General features: G+C 40.4%; 1 long non-coding RNA gene across 2 annotated transcripts in view; it reads left to right on the forward strand.

Moving 5' to 3' along the window:
- The first annotated feature begins 2,467 nt into the window (after positions 1-2,467).
- The window catches only part of LOC115931441 (uncharacterized), a 110,914-nt gene continuing 92,364 nt past the window's right edge, over positions 2,468-21,017 (forward strand). For both annotated transcript variants that reach the window (XR_004067936.3, XR_010131304.1), the window contains exons 1-2: positions 2,468-2,827; positions 15,860-15,928. This is a non-coding gene — a long non-coding RNA (uncharacterized lncRNA). The remainder of the gene's footprint in view (positions 2,828-15,859; positions 15,929-21,017) is intronic.

Raw genomic sequence — 21,017 nt, forward strand, 5'->3', positions numbered from 1 at the left:
ATGAAACCTACTTGATCATGGTGAATTGTTGTGCTGTTGGATTTGGTTTGCTAGAATTTTCTTGAGGATTTTTGTATCTATGTTCATCAGGGATATTGGCCTACAGTTTTCTTTTTTTATTGTGTGTTTGGCAGGCTTTGGTATGAGGGTGACGTTGGCTTCATAGAATGAATTAGAGAGGTGTTCCTACTCAATTTTTTTGGAGTAGTTTCAGTAGAATTGGTACCAGCTCTTTTTTGTATGAGTGGCAGAATCCTTTTGGTCCAGATTTTTATTTATTGGTTGGTATATTTTTGATTACAGATTCAATTTTGGAACTCTCTATTGGTCTGTTCAGGGTTTCATTTCTTCCTGATTCAATCTTGGGAGGTTGTGTATTTCCATGAATTTATTCATTTCCTTTAGATTTTCTGATTTGTGTGCTTAGAGGTGTTCATAATAGCCACTTAGGATCTTTTGTATTTCTTTGGGTTTGGTTGTAATGTCATCTTTTTCATTTCTGATTGTGCTCATTTGGATCTTCTCTCTTTTTTGTCTTTGCAAGTCTAGCTAGCCGTTTATCTATCTTGTTTGTCCTTTCAAAAAACACACTTTTGATTTTGTTTATCTTTTGTATGGAATTTTGGGTCTCAATTTCATTCAGCTCTGCTCTGATTTTAGTTATTTATTTTCTTCTACTTGGGGTTAGTTTGCTCTTGTTTTTTAAATTCCTCTAGGTATGATGTTAGATCGTTAATTTGAGATCTTTCTAACTTTTTGAGGTAGGCGTTTAGTGATGTAAACTTTCCTCTTTAACTACTTCTGCTGCATCCCAGTTATTTTGGTATGTTGTGTCTCTGTTTTCATTTGTTTCAAATAATTTTTTACTTCTGCCTTCATTTCAGTGTTTATCCAAAAGTTATTCATGAACAAGTTGTTTAATTTCCCTATGATTGTGTGGTTTTGAGAGTTCTTATTGGTATTGATTTCTATTTTTATGCCACTCCAGGTATGAGATTATGGTGGGTATGATTTTGACTTTTTAAAATTTATTGAGACTTGCTTCATGGCCAAGCATGTGGTTGATCTTAGAGTATGTTCTATGTGCAGCTGAGAGGCATCTATATATATATATAATATATAAATATATATTATATATTCTGTGTTTGATATTCTATAGATGCTTATTAGGCCCAGTTGCTCATGTGTCTAATTTAATTCCAGATTTGTTAGTTTTCTGCCTAAGCGATCTGTTTAAAATTGTCACTGGGGTGCTGAAGTCTCCCACTATTACTGTGTGGCTTTCTTTGTCTTTTCATAGGTCTAGAAATACCTGTTTAATGAATGTGAGTGCTCCAATATTGGGTGCATATATATTTAGGGTAGTTAAGTGTTCTCATTGAATTGAACTCTTTATGCCTTTTTTTGTACCTATTTATTGTTGTTGGTTTCATTTGTGTTTTATTTGATATAGGAATTGTAATCCCTGCTCTTTTTTGTTATCCATCTGCATAATAGGTTTTTCTCCAGCTCTTAACTTTGAGCCTATAGGTATCGTTATATGTGGAATGGGTCTCTAGAAGACAGCAGACAAATGTGTGTTTTCTTGGTCCAACTTGCCACCCTGCACCTTTTAAGTAGCAGCATTTAGACTATTTTCACTTAAGGTTAATATTGTTGAGAGGTGACAACGTGCTAGCAGCCCTCGCTGGCTCTCAGCGCTTCCTTGGCCTCGCGGCGTCTGCTTTGGCGAAGCTTGAGGAGTCCTTCAGCCTGCTGCTGCCTGTGGGACCCCTCTGGGGCTGGACGAGGCCAGAGCTGGCTTCCTCTGCTTGCAGGGAGGCGCAGAGGGAGAGGCGCGGGAGGGAACTGGGGCTGCGCACGGCGTTTGCGGGCCAGCACGAGTTCTGGGTGGGCGCGGGCTCGGTGGGCCCCGCACTCGGAGAGGCCGGCTGGCGCTGCCCGGCCCGGACATTGAGGGGCTTGGCACCCGGGCCAGCAGCTGCAAAGGGTGCGTCGGATCCACCAACGCTCCTGGCCCATCCACACCACGCTCGCCGCACTCGAATTCTCCCCGGGCCTCAACCACCTCCCCATGCGGCACGGCTGGGAACCTGCAGCCTACCATGCCCAAGCCACCCCACCCTGCGGTGGGCTCCCCTGTGGCCCAAGCCTTCTCGACAAGCGCTGCCCCCTGCTCCGAAGGCGCCAGGTGCCATCCATCACCCAAGGACTGAGAAGTGCAGGTGTGGGACTGTCAGGCAGGATTCACTAGGTGAAGCCAAGTAGGCTTCTGAGTGAGGTGGGGACTTGGAGAACATTTATGTCTAGCTAAAGGATTGTAAATGCACCAATCAGCACTCTGGGTCTAGCTCAAGGTTTGTAAATACACCAATCAGCACCCTGTCAAAACGGACCAATCAGCTCTCTGTAAAATAGGCCAATCAGCTCTCTGTAAAATGGACCAATCAGCAGGATGTGGGTGGTGTCAGATGAGGGAATAAAAGCAGGCTGCCCCAGCTGTGTGTGGCAACCGGCTGCGGTGGGTTTGTGTGGTGTGGAGGGTTTGTTTTTTTTTTGCTCTTCCCAATAATATTTGTTGCTTTTCGTTGATTGGGTTCTGGCTACCTTTATGAGCCGTAACACTCACTGTGAAGGTTTGCAGCTTATTCCTGAAGCCCGCGAGACCAGGAACCCACCAGAAGGAAAAAATTTGGGATATATTTGAACATCAGAAGGAGCAAACTCCGGACCCACCATCTTTAAGAACTGTAACACTCACTGTGAGGGTCTGCAGCGTGTTCTTGAAGTCCGGGAGACCAAGAACCCACCAATTCCGGACACATTGGTAGGTGATGTTTTGATGGTACTGTGAGATTGTTAATTGATTTCTTTGAGTTTCCACTGTATAGTTGCTTTGTAGGGTCTATGGGCTATGTATCTAAGGGTGTTTTTATGGTGGCAGGTATTGTTCTTTCATGTCCATGTGAGAACTCTCTTAAGGATCTCTTGTAAGGCTGGTCTAAGTAGCAAATTCCCTCAGTTATTGTCTGTCTGGAAAAAGTTTTATTTCTCCTTTGCTTGTGAAGCTTCATTTGGTGGGATATGAAATTTTTGTTGGAAATTTCTTTTCCTTGAGAATGTTAAAAATAGCTCCCCCTATCTCTTTTGCCTTGTAAAGTTTGACCAGGTTATTTCAGAAGATCTGTCTTCAAGTTCTTCGTTTTTTTCTTCTGCTTCATCTAGCCTATTGATGAAGCTTTAAAATGTGTTTTGTATTTCATTCAATGCACTCTTCAGTTCCAGAATTTTTTTATTCTTTTAAAAAATTTTTATTCATATCTTTAATCTTTTTCAGATTCTTTTGTATTTAAGTATTCTCAAAAAAATGGGCAAAGGGCAGGAACATTCACTAGTCAAAAGAAGACATACATGTAGCGAACAATCATAAGAAAAAAAGCTCAACATCACTGATCATTAGATAAATACAAATCAAAGCCACAGTGAGAGACCATCTAACACCAACCAGAATGGCTGTTATTAAAAAGTCAAAAAGTAACAGATGCTGGCAAGGTTGTGGAGAAAAAGGAACACTTATACACTAGGAGCGAGTGTAGATTATTTCAGCCATTGTGGAAAACTGTGAAGTTATTAGTGGAGATTGTGGTGAAGTTTTGCTGAGGACTGAAATGCCATGTGAGCCAGCCATTTGAGCCATTGTTGTAGCAGTGAGCTGAGCATGCTTGTGCTGGGCCAGTGTACACAGTGTGGTGTGCACTGGCATTAGTGCGTCCAGATGGGTCCATTTTTGAGCCTACAAGTGGCTTGCTTAGGTGCCAGGAGGAGTAGTGGTGGTTGAGGTGGGTGGGTTCTTGGACTACTGGGCGGGCAAAAGGTGTGGTAGGGGCAGTGGCAGTAGCAACCATCTGGGTCTAGAGAAGTACATGCTAGTATTGCTGGTAGCTCCAATGGGCTAAGGTAGGGCAGTCTCCAGGCCAATAGGTGGCATGTGCATGTAATACTATCTGTAGTAGTGGTGACAGGGTGAATTGGCCCCTGGGCCCCGGGGAGGAGTGCCTAGGTGCCAATGGTGTTGGACTGGGGTGGGCGATACCAAGGACCCTGTACTGCATGCTCTACATGAGTAGGGGTTGAAACTGGGCTAGGTGGAATTATCCTCTTGCCTCCCCGCCTCCCCCCCCCTCCCCACCCCGCGATGGGGCATACTGGTGCTGGCTATGTGAGGCAGGAGGTGGGATTATCCCCAGGTCTCTGAAGAAATGCTTGGGTTAGGGGCAGCAACATTTGCATAATGTCCCTACTACTTGTGAGGGTGGGGTTGGTTTCAGTGGTAGCCATATGCAGGCTGAGGAGGAACAGGTGCTTTGCTTGTGATTTAGTCCCAGTGGCATCAGCCCACACTTGGCTTGTGTTTCTGCCCTGGTGGTAGCAGCCTGCACATCACTCGTGCTTCAGCCCTGGCAGCACAGTGATGGCAGCTGCAGGCAGGGGGACTTTGTCCAGAAATGTGAAAATACATGGTGTTTCCACTTCTGAAATCTACAAGATTGTGTCTGGTGGCACATGATGCTTCAGCCCAAGTAGTAGCAGCAAACTGCAGTGTTAGTTGTAGGCAGGGGAAATCAGTGGGCCTCCAGGGATGTGGAGACGCAGGGGCTGTTGAGCCCTATGGCAGGGTGCAGTTTATCATGGACCAGGCTCTCAATGACACTGTACTGTATGTAGCTGCTTAGGGTTTGGGGGTGTGAAACCCAGTGTTACCTCTCTCTCTGGAGCAATGTCATTGCATAGTCTTCAGGAAGCTCACTCTGTTAGTTTCATGGCCCACGAGGGCTGAGGAACTTTAGCATGGCTAGGATTGCAGGAGTACCCGATGGGAATATGGATTACTGAGTATCTCTTTTCCCTTTCCTGCTTTGGGGAGTCTCTCCAGGCTCCCAGCCAATCCTGGTCGAGTAGACTCCTGATCCCTCTCCTTCATTTAGGTGTTTCCTGTCACTTCTCTCTTTGAATTCTAGTGTTCTCTCTTGGATTGTCTATTCGAAGTTTGATTATCTACTCAATATTTAAGTTCTTCTTTGTGGACGAGGTGTGAGATGTCTCTATGCAGCCATCTTGAAGCCCCTCCTAAAAAATTTTCTGTTTCTTCACTTGACCTCATAAAATGGGTCCCAGATTGCTTCTAGAATTTCTATTGCTAAACAACACAAAATGGCAATGCCTTTGAATATAACTGGCTAAGTTCCAAAGGGCATGATCACTGTGAACTTTTCCTTTCTCATCTAAACATCTTTAGGCTCCTGTCTGCCTAGCAGATGAGATAATCCTATATGCTTATATTTATCCAATCTTTCCCGGAGTCATTGGGAATGAATGAAAAGGAAAGTATAGGTTTGATTTATATTGCTACTAGCCTTATGGACTAATCCTTTTGTTGTGCTTAATAGTTGTAGATTGTGGAGGGCATAGGTAAATTTAATAAGTGGAAATAAAGCAAATGATTACTGAGGAAAAGGAAATTAATATGTGCATAATGGAATATTGCTTTAGTGTCCATGAGACTAGTTCAGGATTAGGAAATAGTATTACCTCTTAGTTATATTCCACATGTCACCTTCAAATAAAGCCAGATTATCAGGACAAAGAGCAACCATATCCAACTATATGCTATTTATAATAAATGTAGTGTGAATAATACAAAGAGGCGCAAATAGGTTGAAAGTAAAAATACTGAAAAAAGATATGAAAACGGTAAGTATAACAAAGAAAAATTATATTAAAAATAGATGGTAAGGAGTTTTGCTACAGAGATTTTTATAATGATATTTAATTTAGCAGGAAGAGGTAACACTTAAAAATATATGTGTGTGTTATAATGGAGTCCAAAATAAACAAAACTGTCAAAACTAAACGAAGAAATGGAAAAAGGACCAATTATAGTGGGAAATTTCACTACTCCTTTCTAATTGATGAAAGTAGACAATCAATAAACAGAGACTTGAATAACACTACCAAACAACGTGATCTAAATAACACAGCTAGAATCCTCCACCTAGCAACAAAAAAACATGTTCTTTTCCAGTGCACATGAATATTCATCAAGATAAACTATATACCGAGGCTGGGTGTGGTGGCTCACGCCTGTAATCTCAGCACTTTGAGAGGCTGGGGTGGGTGGGTAATGAGATTCAGAGATCGAGACCGTCCTGGCTAACATGGTGAAACTCTGTTTCTGCTAAAAATACAAAAAATTTACTGGCCAAAGAAGAAATCAAAAGGGAAACTAGAAAATATTTTGAATTCAATAACAAAGTACAGCATATCAAAAGTTGTGAGATGTAGCTAAAATAGTATTAGAGAGTTCATTTATTGCTTTAAGGAATATTTATTGCTATAAGGAAGAAAAGTATAAAATATCTAAATTTCCATCTAAGAAGGTAAATAAAACAGATTAAACCAAAGGAAATTCCAATATCAGGAGTAAAAGCGTGGACATTCTTCCAGTTTCTATAGATAGTAAAAGAAAAATAAGAAAATATCATGACAACTTAAATGAAATAGTCATATTTTTAAAGAAACCACATTTACCAAAACTGACTTGATAAACAGACAACTGAACTGTCCCGTATCAATGAAAGAAATTGAATTCATAATTTAAAATATTCACAAATAGAAATGTCCAGGCTCAGCTGGCTTCACTGGTTAATTCTATCAAATATTTTAGGAGGAAAAAGAAAATACTAAAGCCATAAAAGCTGTTGCATAAAATTGAGGCAAAATAACCCTTCTCAACTCATCTTACAAGGCCAGTATTACTCTCACACCAAAGCCAAAGAATTAAAAGAATAGAAAGAAATGTCCCCCATGAACATAAACGCAAAAATCCTTAACATATTTTCAAAGAAAATGATACAATATACAAAACATGAGTTACAAACAACTGGGTTTTTTCTCAAGAATGTCAAGATTATTTAATAGCTGACAAATCCATATATTTCATATTAACATTGACAAATCATAATATTACATATTAACAATCAGGGAGAATAAGCAGGATATTTCTCAATTGGGGTTAAAAAAAGCATTTCCTGTAATTTGACTCAAAACAGCAAAAACTCTTAGCAGACTGGAAATAAAAGACAACTTCCTCAACCTGATAAGAGACAGATATGAAAAATTTACAAGCAACATCACACTTAATGGTAAAAGACTGAATACATTGTACTTGAGATTAGGGACAAGCCAGAATGCCCTTTCAACATTGCACTGGGATTTCTGTAAGGTCAGAAAACAAAGCAAAGAGAATACAGATCAGAAATGAGCAAAATTAACTTTTTTTGTAGTTAACATGTTAATGTAGGCAGAAAATCCAAAGAAATCTACAGAAATAAAGCTAAAGAAAAGAAGTGACTTTAGCGAGGTTTTTACAAAAAATAAGGTTGAGATTAAAAATGCCATTGCCTTTTTCTTTTTCCTTTTTGCGACTGACTCTCCTTCTGTCGCCCAGGCTGGAGTGCAGTGGCACAATGTCCGCTCACTGCAAGCTCCACCTCCCAAGTTTATGCTATTCTCCTGCCTCAGCCTCCGGAGTAGCTGGGACTACAGGCGGCCGGCCACCACGCTCAGCTAATATTTTATTTTTATTTTTAGTACAGATGGGGTTTCTCTGTGTTAGCCAGGATGGTCTTGATCTCCTTACCTCGTGATCCGCCCGCGTCGGCCTCCCAAAGTGCTAGGATTACAGGCGTTAGCCACCGGGCCCAGCCAAAAAAAAATGCCATTGCCTTTCTGTATATCAGTGAGGAAAACACCTATTGGATGTTGAAATGAGGAACAACTCAGTTTTCAAAGCAAGTCTGTTTACAAAAGCACAAATAAAATCCCTTTGAATAAACTTAAGAAAAGACGAGTGAAAAGTATACATCTTATTCACTGAAAACTACAAAATTTTGTTGAGAGAAGTTAAAGACCTAAACAAATGGAGAAATATATCATTTTATGTATTGTAAGACATGGTAGCTAAGGTAGTAATTTTCCCCAGGTGCAGCAAGTTTTTGTAGCAATTGTCAAGGGATGGGCACCAACATTTATATGGAATCAAAGGACCTAGAAAAACCAAAAATACTTTAAAAAGAAAAACAAAGTTGGAAATTATATACTTTTTGATTTCAAGGCTTATTATAAAGCTACAGCAACCAAGACAGTGTGGTATCGGCTAAAGGATTTTCTGCCTACATGAACATGTTACAATATTAGAAAATAGAGTTGGAAATAGACACACACATACATGTTCAATTGATTTTTGACAAGGGCTCCAAGGCAATTCAATGGTGAAAGCAGATTCGTTTCAAAGACTTGGTCTGAAGCTGTTGAATATGTGAATGATTTTAAAAAAAGGGGGACAAAAGCAAAACTTACTTAGACTACATCTCACATAATTCACAACTCTTAACTCAAAGTGTATCATAGACTACATATAAGAGCCATGAAGTTTTCAGAAGGCAACACAAGATAATTCTCGTGACCTTGAGTAGACAATTTCTTAGATTGAGCCCCCAGCTCCTGCCAAATGAACCATGAAATAAATAGATGAATTAGACTTTACTGTAATTTAAAATTTTTTCTTTAAGAAAATGAAAAGGCAACTCTTGAGTACTTACCCAACACATATCTGAAGAATGACTATTATGAAGAACATATATTTAAAAAAACAAAGTCACAACTCAAAAAAGACACAAGCTTTTAAAAAATATTAGAGGATTTCAAGAGACATTTCACAAAAGAAGTTATGTAAATTACCAATAATGTGAGAAGTTGGTCAGTATTACTAGTTTTCAGGAAAATGAATATTAGAATCACTAGGTACTCCCTAGAATAGCTAGAACTTAAAAACACAAAACGTACAGTCCCAAGTGTGAGAAAGAATGTGAAGCAACTGTAACTCATACATTGCTTGTGGGGAAATGGTGGCGCCACTTTGGAAAGCAGTTTTTGCAGTTCATTTTATAGTTAAATGCATACTTACCTTGTGATTCAGCAATTCTGATTCTAGGCTTTTACGCATGAGAATGCGTACATTCATACTAAGACCTGGATGTATTCACACCGCATAATTTATTATAATCAAAACTGGAAATGACCCAAATGGCTGTCAACTGGAGAATGGGTAGATAAAATACAGTATAGTCGTAACTTGGAGAAACACTCAGCTGTAAAAACAAATGAGCTACTGATGGCACGCAACATGAGAAGTCTGAGAAGCGTCACACTAAGCAGCATATACTGTGTGATTCCATTGATAGAAAATTGTGGAAAAGGCAAAACTGTAGTGACCTAAAAGTTCATCAGAGCTTGCGTAAAACAAGTGGCAGTGGAGATGGCGGGGAGGGACGGCAGTGACAGGAAATGATGAACATGTCTGGGTGGAGGGAAATGGTCAGTGTCTGGAGTGTGGTTGGGCTCTATGACGATGTGCATTAGCCAAAAATCATCAAAATAGACACTTAAATTATTAGGCCCCAGTAAAATGATTTAAATATGGGAGGCAAAAAAAGTTTACAATAATACAAATACTAAACATTAAAACTTGTGAGTTGTAACTATAGTGACATTTCCAGAATTTTGTATAGATTTAACTGGTTATACTATTAATAAAAAAATACTCGTGGATTATTGGCTCATATGATTTACAATCAAGCAACATGAGGAATGGGCAGATTAGCTCTCACAGGAAAGGGCTGTAATCAGCCGAAGTCACACCTCTGAATATTCAGCTCAGTGGTATGGTGGCGTTGGGCCATTTTCTCCTCCTGAAGCTTCTGTTCTCTGAAGCTGGTACTATGGAGAATTCTCAGACCAGCTTCATTACTTTTGATGAGTTCTTCTATGGGGCTAACTGGGTCTAAGGATTCAGCTGACTGTTATGGCTGCTGGAGGAGGGATGGGGCATACAACTGGAATGCTCTGGAGACAGAGGAATATCTCTCATCAAGATGTGCTAGAGGAGAGAAGAGCCAGAGTCCAAGAAGTGATAGTGAAGCTGAGATGAGAAGGTGGACTCTGGAGGGATGCAGGAGGAACATTGGTAGTTAATAGACTGGTGCATGTGTGTGCGTGTGTGTGTGTAGAAGGTGATTCAATATATTACCTTTGCTTTGGGAGAATGACTAGAATAGTGGAGTAATTTGCTGAGGTAGGAAATATGGGAGGAGGAACCCACTAGGATGGGGTACGCTGGGCACATTGAGGAGTGAGGTGGGTTCAGAAGGAGACCTCCAATATGTCATTGGTGGTAGAGGTCTGGTGAAGGTGAAAGAAGCTTTAGCTGGAATATTTGAGATTCATCCATGTAGATGAGATCATGGAAGTCATTAGCATGATGCTTACTGCTTGAGGATCACGTCAGGATGGGAGAAGGCTGGGGGATGGAACTGTGGAAGTACTAATGCTTAGAGATGAATCCACAGTGAAGACTGAGGAGAAGGGAGGCAGTAGGAAATTCAGAAGGAAATGAAGACAGCAACTTTGGCCAATGGACACTTTCTTAGTTCTTATTGACTCGGAACCAAGTTATTTCCCTTCTCTGGACCTAAGTTTTCTCATCAGGCTGATGATGGGGCTTAATACCTAGGTGATGGGTTGATAGGTGCAGCAAACCACCATGGCACATGTTTATGCAACAAACCTGCATGTCCTGCGTATGTATCCTGGAATTTAAAATTGAAAAATTAGTGCTCATTGACAATGCACCTGGTCACCCAAGAGCTCTGATGGAGATATAAATAGATTAATGTTTTTAATGCCTGCTAACACAGTATCCTTTCTTCAGCCCATGGTTGAAGGAGTAATTTCGAATTTCTAGTCTTATTTCAAAAATACATTTTGTAAGATTATGGCTGCCATAGACAGTGATTCCTCTGATGGATCTGGGTAAAGTAAATTGAAGTCCTTCTGGAAGGGACTCAGCATTCTAGATGCCATTAAGAACGTTCATGATTCATAGGAGGAGGTCAGATTACCAGCATTAACAGGAGTTAGTTGATTCCAACCCTCATGGATGACTTTGAGGGGTTCTCAAGACTTCAGTGGAGGAAGTAACTACAGATGTGTTGACTATGGAAAGAGAAGTAGAATCAGAAGTGGAGCCTGAAGATGTAACTAAATTGCTGCAATCTCATCGTTTCTTATGGATGAGGAAAGAAAGTGGTTTCTTGAGATGGAATCTACTCCTGGTGAAAACTGAACGTGAACATTTTTGAAATGAAAGTAAAGAATATTACATCAACCTAGTTGATAAAGCAGCAGTAGGGTTTGAGAGGACTGACTCCGATTTTGAAAGAAGTTCCACTGCAGGTAAAATATTATCAAGTAGCATTACATGCCACAGATAAATCTTTCATGAAAGGCAGAGTCAATCGATGTAGCAAATTTCATTGTTGTCTAATTTTAACAAATTACCACAGCCAGCAGAACTTTCATCTACTACTACCCTGATCAGTCAGGAGCCATCAACATCGAGACAAGGCTGTCTACAAGCAAAAGATTAGGACTCACTAAAAGATCAGGTGATCTTTAGCATTTTTTAGCAACAAAATATTTTTAAATTAAGGTCTGTATACTTTTAGACATAATGCTACTGCACAAAATAGTATAATGCAAAGCTAACTTTTCTTTTTTTATTATACTTTAAGTTCTAGGGTACATGTGCACAACGTGCAGGTTATATATGTATACATGTGCCATGTTGGTGTGCTGCACCCATTAACTCGTCATTTACATTAGGTATATATCTCTAATGCTATCCCCTCCACCCCACGACAGGCCCCGGTGTGTGATGTTCCCCTTTCTGTGTCCAAGTGTTCTCATTGTTCAGTTCCCACCTATGTGTGAGAACATGCGGTGTTTGCAAACCTAACTTTTATGTGCACTGAGAAACCAAAAAATTTATGTGACTTGTTTTATTTTGACATTAATTTTATTGCTGTGGTCTGGAACTCAACTGTAGTATCTCCAACGTATGCCTGTAATCATAATTTTTTCTAGGATCAAATGATTGTAGACTTGCATAATGATTACGTTAGTTCAAAGAGTAGAATATGTAATTTCAGTGGTTGAAATGGACTTAGCTTTGAGCCTATGCATTCTATGCGTACTGAATCGTTTTCAAGGATGGACTGGAAATGGCTTGAATTGTAACCTCTTCTGTCCTGGTGTGGCCCACTGCTCAGGCAAGTGAAGTTGGTCTTCAGGTTCCCAAGACCCTCTCTTCTAAACTTCTAACTTAAAAAGAATAAATCTTCCAAAGGACTCTATATAAATAATAGTTGAAATTTGAAGAAGCTTTTGTGTTATTTAAACAAATGGAGATTAGAAATAAAAGTGTAGCATGTCTAAGTATTGAGTATTATGAGAAGCAAATAGAAAGCTAGAATTATGTAGATTGGAAGGCCTGATACACTGAGTCTTAATTGCACTCTGCTGTTTTTCCATAGTGATACTGAATTAAGTTACAAAATGTATTTTCTTTTTCAGATTCCACTCTGGGACAATAAGAGGAAGTAGCATTGTTTTGAGATCAAACTGTAGAATTTCTAGAGTGTTTTGCTGCAGTACATGTGGGAGTTGATTGTGAAAGTGTTTATCTTACCCTGAGAAAACCTGAGAAAAGAAAATCTTTCTAAATGACCTAGAGAAACACACATAACTGAAAAAATATATAAATAATAATATCTCTACCTATATATGTTAAAACATATTCTAGACTTCTAGAGTGTTCTGCTGCAGTATATGTGGGAGTTGATTGTGAAAGTGTTTATCTTACCCTGAGAAAACCTGAGAAAAGAAAATCTAAGTGACCTACAGAAACACACATAACTGAAAAAAATATATAAATAATAATATCTCTGCCTATATATGTTAAAATATATTCTACCTATGATTATCAGATGACGGTTGGCATCAAGTATGCTGGACAACTAGCATGAGGATATGACTTTTTTTTCTGAAATATTTTTAGAATCTTCCAGTTTTTACAAATTCAAACCTAAGCCCAAAATGTACATTTGCATTTGCTGTATTTAAACCTTAGGAAGTTTTTCCATCTTGTTGAATTCATGTCTATGTTTTACTTCCATGCTTTTCTAAGAACTAAAGGGACCACTATTTTAGGGTTTCTAATGGAATTAATTTGCGTATCTGAAACACATCTTTGCATATTTCTCTAGAAAAACCATGTAGGGTATCCTATTTGCTATGTATGCAAAAGAACTGTGGAATGTGGAATGAAAGAAATTAAAGATTTCCACTGTATAGATCTCTTCTTCAGTGGAATATGTTCTTAAAACTTTCCTAAAATTGATATTTTATTTTATTTTGTTTTATGGAGTCTTGCTCTGTCACCCAGGCTGGAGTGCAGTGGCGCGATCTCAGCTCACTGCAACCCCCACCTCCCGGGTTCAAGCGATTCCCCTGCCTTAGTCTCCTGAGTAGCTGGGATTACACCACCATGCCCAGCTAATTTTTGTATATTTAGTGGAGATGGGGTTCCACCATGCTAGCCAGGATAGTCTTGAACTCCTGGCCTTGAGTGATCCACCTGCTTCAGCCTCCCAAAGTGCTGGAATTACAGGCATGAGCCACTGTGCCTGGCCCTAAAATTGATTCTTAATCGTGCTTTTTGAGAAAAAAGTTCTTAGTAGCTACTGTAAAGAAAGTAGCTACTGTAAAGAAAGACCAGCTGGGGTTCCCAGGCCATGTAAAGGACTTGGTCTTCATCACAGGACAGTATGTTATGTAGCCACTGAAGGGCATGGAGTGCCAAAATTAAACAGATGCAGATGGCAGCATTCTGTTCAATTCTGTATTTGATTTTTGTCACGACAATTCTGACACTGTGCAATGAGTTATGCAGTGCTAGAGACTGTTTTGCTCACTGTTGCATACCTCACGTTTACCACGGCGATGAGCACTCAAAGGAGGTAGGACAGTAAGTATATGGTAGATGAACTGAGGAAGAAACAATCGAAATATATGCATTAGAAAGCATGCCTAAACCTACATAAGAAAAAACTGATTTTGTCTATTTATAGTATTTTCAAGAGATTCCAACTGTGTGTGTGTCTGTTGGCCACATAGTGTCCTCCTACCCTAGACACTGACAGTCTCACAGAGACAGTCCTGATGGAAATGTAGGTAGACTGTAGAGAATGTGTTTTCTTTCAGAAGTTCAAAAAGTGATAACCCTGAAAATGAAATGTTTTTCAGAACTCCCAAATCTAGATGGAAACGATTTCTCCTTTAGATTTAGTGAGTCAAGTTCCATTGCTTGGGCACGTGTGCAGAAGAGTACAATTATTAAAAATGTAACTAGAAGGGTCATTCTCCACTGACTTTTTAGGGATGTAGTTGCTAGTTTGACAGAGGCAGGGTCAGGGAAGTGATGCTTTGGAAGGCGGGCTGTGTGCAGGATGCTCGGGAGGAGCTGAGGACGGTTGCTTGATATTCAAGGGAAAGCTTCCTCTTTAAGTCTCTGGATAGTCAACAGAAAGCCATCACAGGCTTCAGATATATTCCTGTATTTTAGAACTCCCAGTAATGTTTTCAGCTTTGTTGGCATACACTTTTGATAATTTTTCTTAAATAACTGACGTCAAATGAGAAAGATGTCGTTGGTTGCCTGCATCCTGTTGGCAGTGTGGCCAGAGCACCCAGTTTCCTTTCTCTCTGCAGTTGGTCTGGGGAAACTGCTATAGGAGAATCATGGCACATCAGAGCTCACTTCTGTGATTCCAGCGAGGCTGCATTCCTTCAGGCTTGACTCTAGGATTGGTGTGTGTGTGTTCTTTTTTTCTAGAGTGATAAGAGTAGGAAAAGAGTAGAGTGGACCAGTTAGCTTATTACTAATGCTGTGCAACAGAAGACAGTAAGTTCCACAGTGGGGCTTTGGCGGAGGCTTCTCTGTGCCCTCTCAGACCTCAAGCATGATGGCTTTTAAAATGCTTGCCGTGGCCAAGTCACACATTTAAAGTGGAACAGGTGTTGTGGTGCCCACACGTGTCTCTTTGCTTACTGCTGCCATGCCCTGACCTGACTTACTGTCAACTCCTGCATTCCTTTATCTATGGGATTGTTTTCTGGCCACCAAAACCCACACTGTTGGCCCATGCAACAGAGCAGCAATGGGGTTACTTTGATGCGTGGGGGAGGGAATTAATATCCCCTGGGAGTCGTTCTCAGCCAATGAGACAGGTGGAGGATAAATCCCTTCAGTACTTCATCGCTTGGTTGCAAGGCGAGGCCTTTGGGCACATGCTCTGCCGTGGCTCCTGGAACTTTCTGGGGCCTCAGCACCTACTGGTCTAATGAGGCTGCATGCACTGGCTGTCTTCACTCCCTTGTCTCATGGCCCTGCTCCCACTGTGATGTTTCCTTCACCTCCCCAATAAACTACCTGAGCTCAAATCCTTGTCTCAAGGTCTACTCCTGTGAGGACCAAAAAAAAATTATGTAAATCAAGTAACTTTTAGTGACAATCTGGAGCGAGGCTGAGCAGCTGCAGAGAGGACGCTCATTATACCCACAGATCACTGCCTGATGCTGTGAAAGTCTTCCGCCTGTATCACTCTCTGTGTAGTTACAGCAAGCAATACTAACAAAGTGAAAACAACCTTCCTTAACCCAGTTTGATGATTTATCTATGTTCGCTCTTTCTATATATTCTTTTTCAATATTTAAAAAGTCTCAAGGAGATGAACTCTAGATGTTTATTCTTCTATATGAATTGAAGTTGTGCTTGAGAAGGGTAAGAATATTACAGGATCAGCTCTAAAGGATCTTGATCATTTTTAATCTATCTCCATAGGAAAATGCGGCCATCTCCATGGTTGTTGAGGTTGTCCTTTTCAGGATAAAGGATCATACTATATTTCAGGTAAAAATTCACCTTCAGAATAATGTCTGTTATTTCTAATTTTTCCCATTGGTTCATGGAACAAAGATTTATTCTGCACTTACCGTGTGTGAGGTCTGTAATAGACTCCAGTGATTCATGTGTTTTGGGAAGTATTTAATGAAGAAACATAACTCTTAACACTTTAAAAATTTTATTAACAATTTAAAGCCATTTATTCAGTAGGAAGTATATTTTCTCTGCTCCAAACACGCAGATCACTTTTATTTTTCTGATGGCATTTACATTTTAGCTTGCAATATTTTTTTGTAAATATCTTCTGTAAATAGTCTCTACTAGATTATAAACTCCTTGAGGAACAAACCATGTAGTATTAGCATCATTGCTCCTATGTTGCTTAAAATATACTCTATTTAAAATAGAAGCCAAGTGAATATTTCTTATATAAGTTTTTCAGGTAATATTCCTTCTAAAACTTGTTCATGATGAAACTTAGTTACCACTTTCATATCCGTGCATAATTTATTGAGATCGTCTTAGACTTCTCTACACTTGGGCATTTTATTATTTAGAGAAACACAAGAAAACAAGACAACTAAATATCATATTCCTTCTTAGTGATTAGCATACTGGGGGGGGTGGGCTGGGAAGGTGAATTTGTGCTTTGAGTTGGTACATGGGTAAATGGTCTCCAGGTTTCTCCCCATTGTTGAGATTCTATAAATTAGTTAGTAGGGGAACCGTGCTTATTGATAGCTGAGCAAGACCAGTGAAAGGGAAGGTTCTTTTGCTATTCAGAGCACATCCCATTTAGCTTATGTAAACGTAATGGTCATAAAAAGCATTTCCATATGATGAGTGCATCTAGATAATTCTAAAAATCTAATGCCATTGCCAGCATGGAGTTTAACTATTCGAGTACCAAGAAATTTGGTGAAAATTCACAGCTAACTGGATTATTTCTTGAATTTTACTGGATGAATACTTTTGAGTGAATGTGGGAGACCACATGGATTTCTTATTCACCTGGATTTTTAAAGGAATAGGTGGATTAAAGTGAGTAAATCTAGCCTGGGCATTGATGAAGGCATGGCAGTCTTTGAAGTGAATGGTAGGGATATGAGTGTGATTTACTATTATCATAATTGAGGTTTTATTGGTTGAGGTTTTATTGGTTGAATTTATACACAATTCTTAACATACGTATCTAAAATAATCTAAGAAGCCATGTATTTTTTTTTTTAGCAACCAGAAAATAGTGTAGGATATTTAATTGTGGGAGGCTTTGACTGTCTCGGGCATCAGCCTCCTCCTGCCGCTGGAGGTGCTGCGACCCGTGGTGGGACAACCCATGGAACCCAATTGGGACCCCACTTCCTCCTCCACACCAGACCCTGCCAGTGGCTCCTCCTCCCAGCCATAATTATTGTTATTGCGGATTAATGTGGAGAAAGGAATCCTCATAAGAACCAGAGTTGCTGCTGTAATTTCCTCTAGTTGGCCTGGAGGGCTCCCAGTGTTAGGCCAGTGTGTGGGTCAGGCCAGACACAGAGGAGGCAGCATGGCACAGCACCTGGTAAACAGAAGCGGGTCATTACCTGGAGACCCCAGTGGCAAGTGGGTTGCCCACCAGGCCGCCAGGAAGTCTGCAGACAGTAGGGAGCCCAACCAGCAGGAGGGAAGTCCCACAGGGAGAGGACCTGCAGGACTGGGCCTTTAGTGAGGCTGGTGGGCGTTATCCATCAGGGCTTCCCTTGGGGAGCGGTGGTTGGCTGGCTTAAACAAAACACACATGATGGGGACCTTTCGTACCTGACTCTGGGCTTAGTCAGGTTTCATCGTGGTCAGTGGCTGTGAGAGATGCTGGGGTTGGTGAGATGAGGAACCAGCTGTCTCCATTGCATGGGAAGGGGAAGTTTTAAAGAAGCTAAAGATATAATAACTGGTTATGACTGGATTTCAAACAACTTACGGCAGGCCTAGAAAATGGGTGGTGAAACAACATAAAATTATAGTAATTCACTGCATGGTTAGATATTAATGAGACCTGGCATCAAACTTCTCAGATCAAGTCAGATGGCGTAGTCGAATAGAGGGGAGCTAGACCCAGGAAGAGAGAAAGGTGAGCAGGAGCTGGAGGAAAGGATTGTGTTTATGTGCCAGGCTGTGCTAGGTACTTTCACACATGCAATTTTATTTAATTTTCACAGAAATTTTGCAAAGGAGGTATTTCTTCAGGCCCACTGATGAAGCTTGCTGGAAGTCTGGATAAACTTGTTGGGGGGTCAGTCACGTATGTAACTTGTAAATGGGAGAGCTGGCCTCAAACCCAAGCCTACGTGACACCAAAGCCCTTGATTCCAACAGGACACAGGAGGGAAGGAAGGAGGGAGGCTGAGAGGGAGGGAGAGAGAGAGAGAAGGAAAGCAGGAAAGGAAGGAAAGGAAGGAAGGAGAAGGGAAGGGAGGAAGGAGAAGGGAAGGGAAGGGAGGAAGAAAGGCAGGAAGGGAGGAAGGAAGGGTAATACTCATGAACAAAGGGCCACAGGAGGGTGGAGGGGAAAGGAGGGAGGGAGGGAGGAAGGAAAATACTCATGAATAAAGGGCCACAGCATGGCAGAGTGGAAACAGGCAGGAATGCCACCAGGAGGTGCTGGGTGGCTTAGCGTCCAGCTTGGGTCTTGCAGATCCACTGCACTCGCAGGGCGACAGGAGTGGGTCTCCTGGAGGGTGCTGCTTCGCTCTTCCTCAAATCACCTAAGTTGAGCCTGGCAAAAGAATATTACTTCGAATCAGTTATTGTGGGGAAAGGGCATGGAAAATTGTTAGGATTGTCTTGAAATAGTGAAAAGGATGCCGCAAGGAAAAAGTTTTATGTGCCTGGGGTGTTTCACTTGGCCTTGGCTTTCCATGGCTGAAATACAATCAATCAAATTCTGAAAATAATTATTAAAATAATTACTCCTTGCTTGAGAGACGAAAACTGATTAGATCCAAAGTTTTAAAGTCTCCACAGGCAGGTGGAGGAACCAGGAAGGGCTGGGCCGTCAGCAGTCCTTGCAGCAGGCGCTGGGCTGAGGCCTGGGGGATGCTCCCTCTCTCTTCCCTCTGATGCCTGTGAGAGGGCCTCGGGCTCTGGGGGGGCCTCAGTGGTTAATGTGCAGTTTGTAAATGCACTTGCATTTATGAGCAGGACATCAGGATGCATTATTAATGCCCAACTGAGAAGAATAACAAGAGGCTTTTGTGGTTTATGCAGTAAACTGTGTTTTCACTTAAGAGTGGAACATAGTAAATACAAATTGATGATACAGGCAATAGTAATCATAAAACCACAGCACAGGCAGGCTGACAAGAGAGGTCCCGTGCCAATTTGCAGCTATTTCCATGGCACGCATTTGCCTTTAGAACGTTTCCATCCTGGGTAGTTGGGTATCAGCAAATACTCCTGTCACTTCAGGAAGCTTTGTTTATGCACAGATCTCTGAGTTACTGTGGTCTAGAAAGACCAATTATTGTTCAGATACAATTTAGCTGACAAACTTATTTAATGGTTATTATTTTCAGAACACAGCTCTTTCATTTTTAAATAATGTGATTAAGAATATGATGAATTGAAACCAATTTTTCTTTTTTTAAAATTTCTAATAATAGAAAAATATTAGTTCTTATTGAGACTTTTTTTTTACCCTTCTTGTTCTGAGAGAACTTGGTGTTTATGAAAACTTTAGGGTTTTCAGCAGCTAAATATGCATGTCAACAAAGAGACAGCTTGGACATGCAGGTCTCTGGTACATGAATCCTTGATTTATGAGTCATTGGACAGCACAAGTGGGCTTTTCTGGCTGCTCCCACATTGCTGAAGCCACAGCTACAGGAGCCATTGCTCTTGGTCAGGACCATGTCAGTGGCAGTTTGGGTAAAATGGGTTTCTATGGGCTGGCCAGGTAGTCTAAATCACCATGTGTAGTTACCTGGGGAAAGAGACGTTAATTGCAAAGAGTCAGGTTGGAAAGGGTGATGGGAAAGGGTGAGGGAGCTCTCAGGTTGAGAGCTACCCTCAATGATTCATCAAGTCAATTCTATGTAGGCTTACTTCTAAATGTGACATATGAGAATATCTCCCCAACAAAGCCCTTGAAAGAACACTTAAGGTCAAGATACAGAAAGCCTAGCAGCAGTTCTCATGGGGTTCTTCTTAAAACACCAACAACAACAACTGTTTCTTTCTGTGTATTTCAATATTTCAGATATTTGTCTAAAATTTGCCGTGTTATGGATGTCAGATTCACAAATAATTTTCTTTCCACTCATCATAATCTATGCTCTTTATAGAAAGGGAAAGCACATCCTCAAATTCCATCTTTGTCACTTTTAGCAATAAACAATTTAGGAACAAAGAAAAGACCCCATGTACATAAAAGTAAAGAGGTTGGTTGATGGTGTGTTTACGTCATGCAAAATGTGGTCTATTTTAAAGAAAACAGAGCACTAGAGATTTTACTCTCTTGTTTATTACTTATTTTTAAATTATGCATATTGCTTTCATTTTCTCAAAAACAAAAGATGGCATAAGTGATCACAAAAGGAATTGGGCAATTTATTTGGGGGAAATTTCTCTTTTAATAGCAAAAAATAAATTTGCAAAGAGTGTAAAGCTTCAGCTGCAGAGCCATCCGGCTCGAGATCGTCGTTCTGATTTGTCCCAAGCCTTTCCAACATATTCACCTCTCTGTCTCTGTCTTTCTGTGACACTCTTATTTATGACGTTGCTCTTTAGTGATCATAGAAGCTGCCCAATATAAACATTTCCCATTTCCTTTTCATAAACCATAGAAAAGTATAAGAAGGACTGGTATTTCTGAATCTCTTTGTTCAGAAAACATGGAGCTGGATATAGTGGTTGCATGACTGATTTCTGAGGATAAGTAGCTAAATTATTTAGAAATGAAAACTATATGCTTTAATGTTAGATTATGGTTTTGCATTCTTTAGTTTGTCATAGAATTTATTGCTCTGAAGAATGATTACATGATGTTTTCAGATTAGGGCCAGATGTATATCCAGAATGTAAAACTGCAGAGAGAAATGTATAACATATGGTCTGGAAT

This window comes from Gorilla gorilla, chromosome 17 (genome assembly GCF_029281585.2).
Source record: "Gorilla gorilla gorilla isolate KB3781 chromosome 17, NHGRI_mGorGor1-v2.1_pri, whole genome shotgun sequence".
Lineage (NCBI taxonomy): Eukaryota > Metazoa > Chordata > Mammalia > Primates > Hominidae > Gorilla > Gorilla gorilla.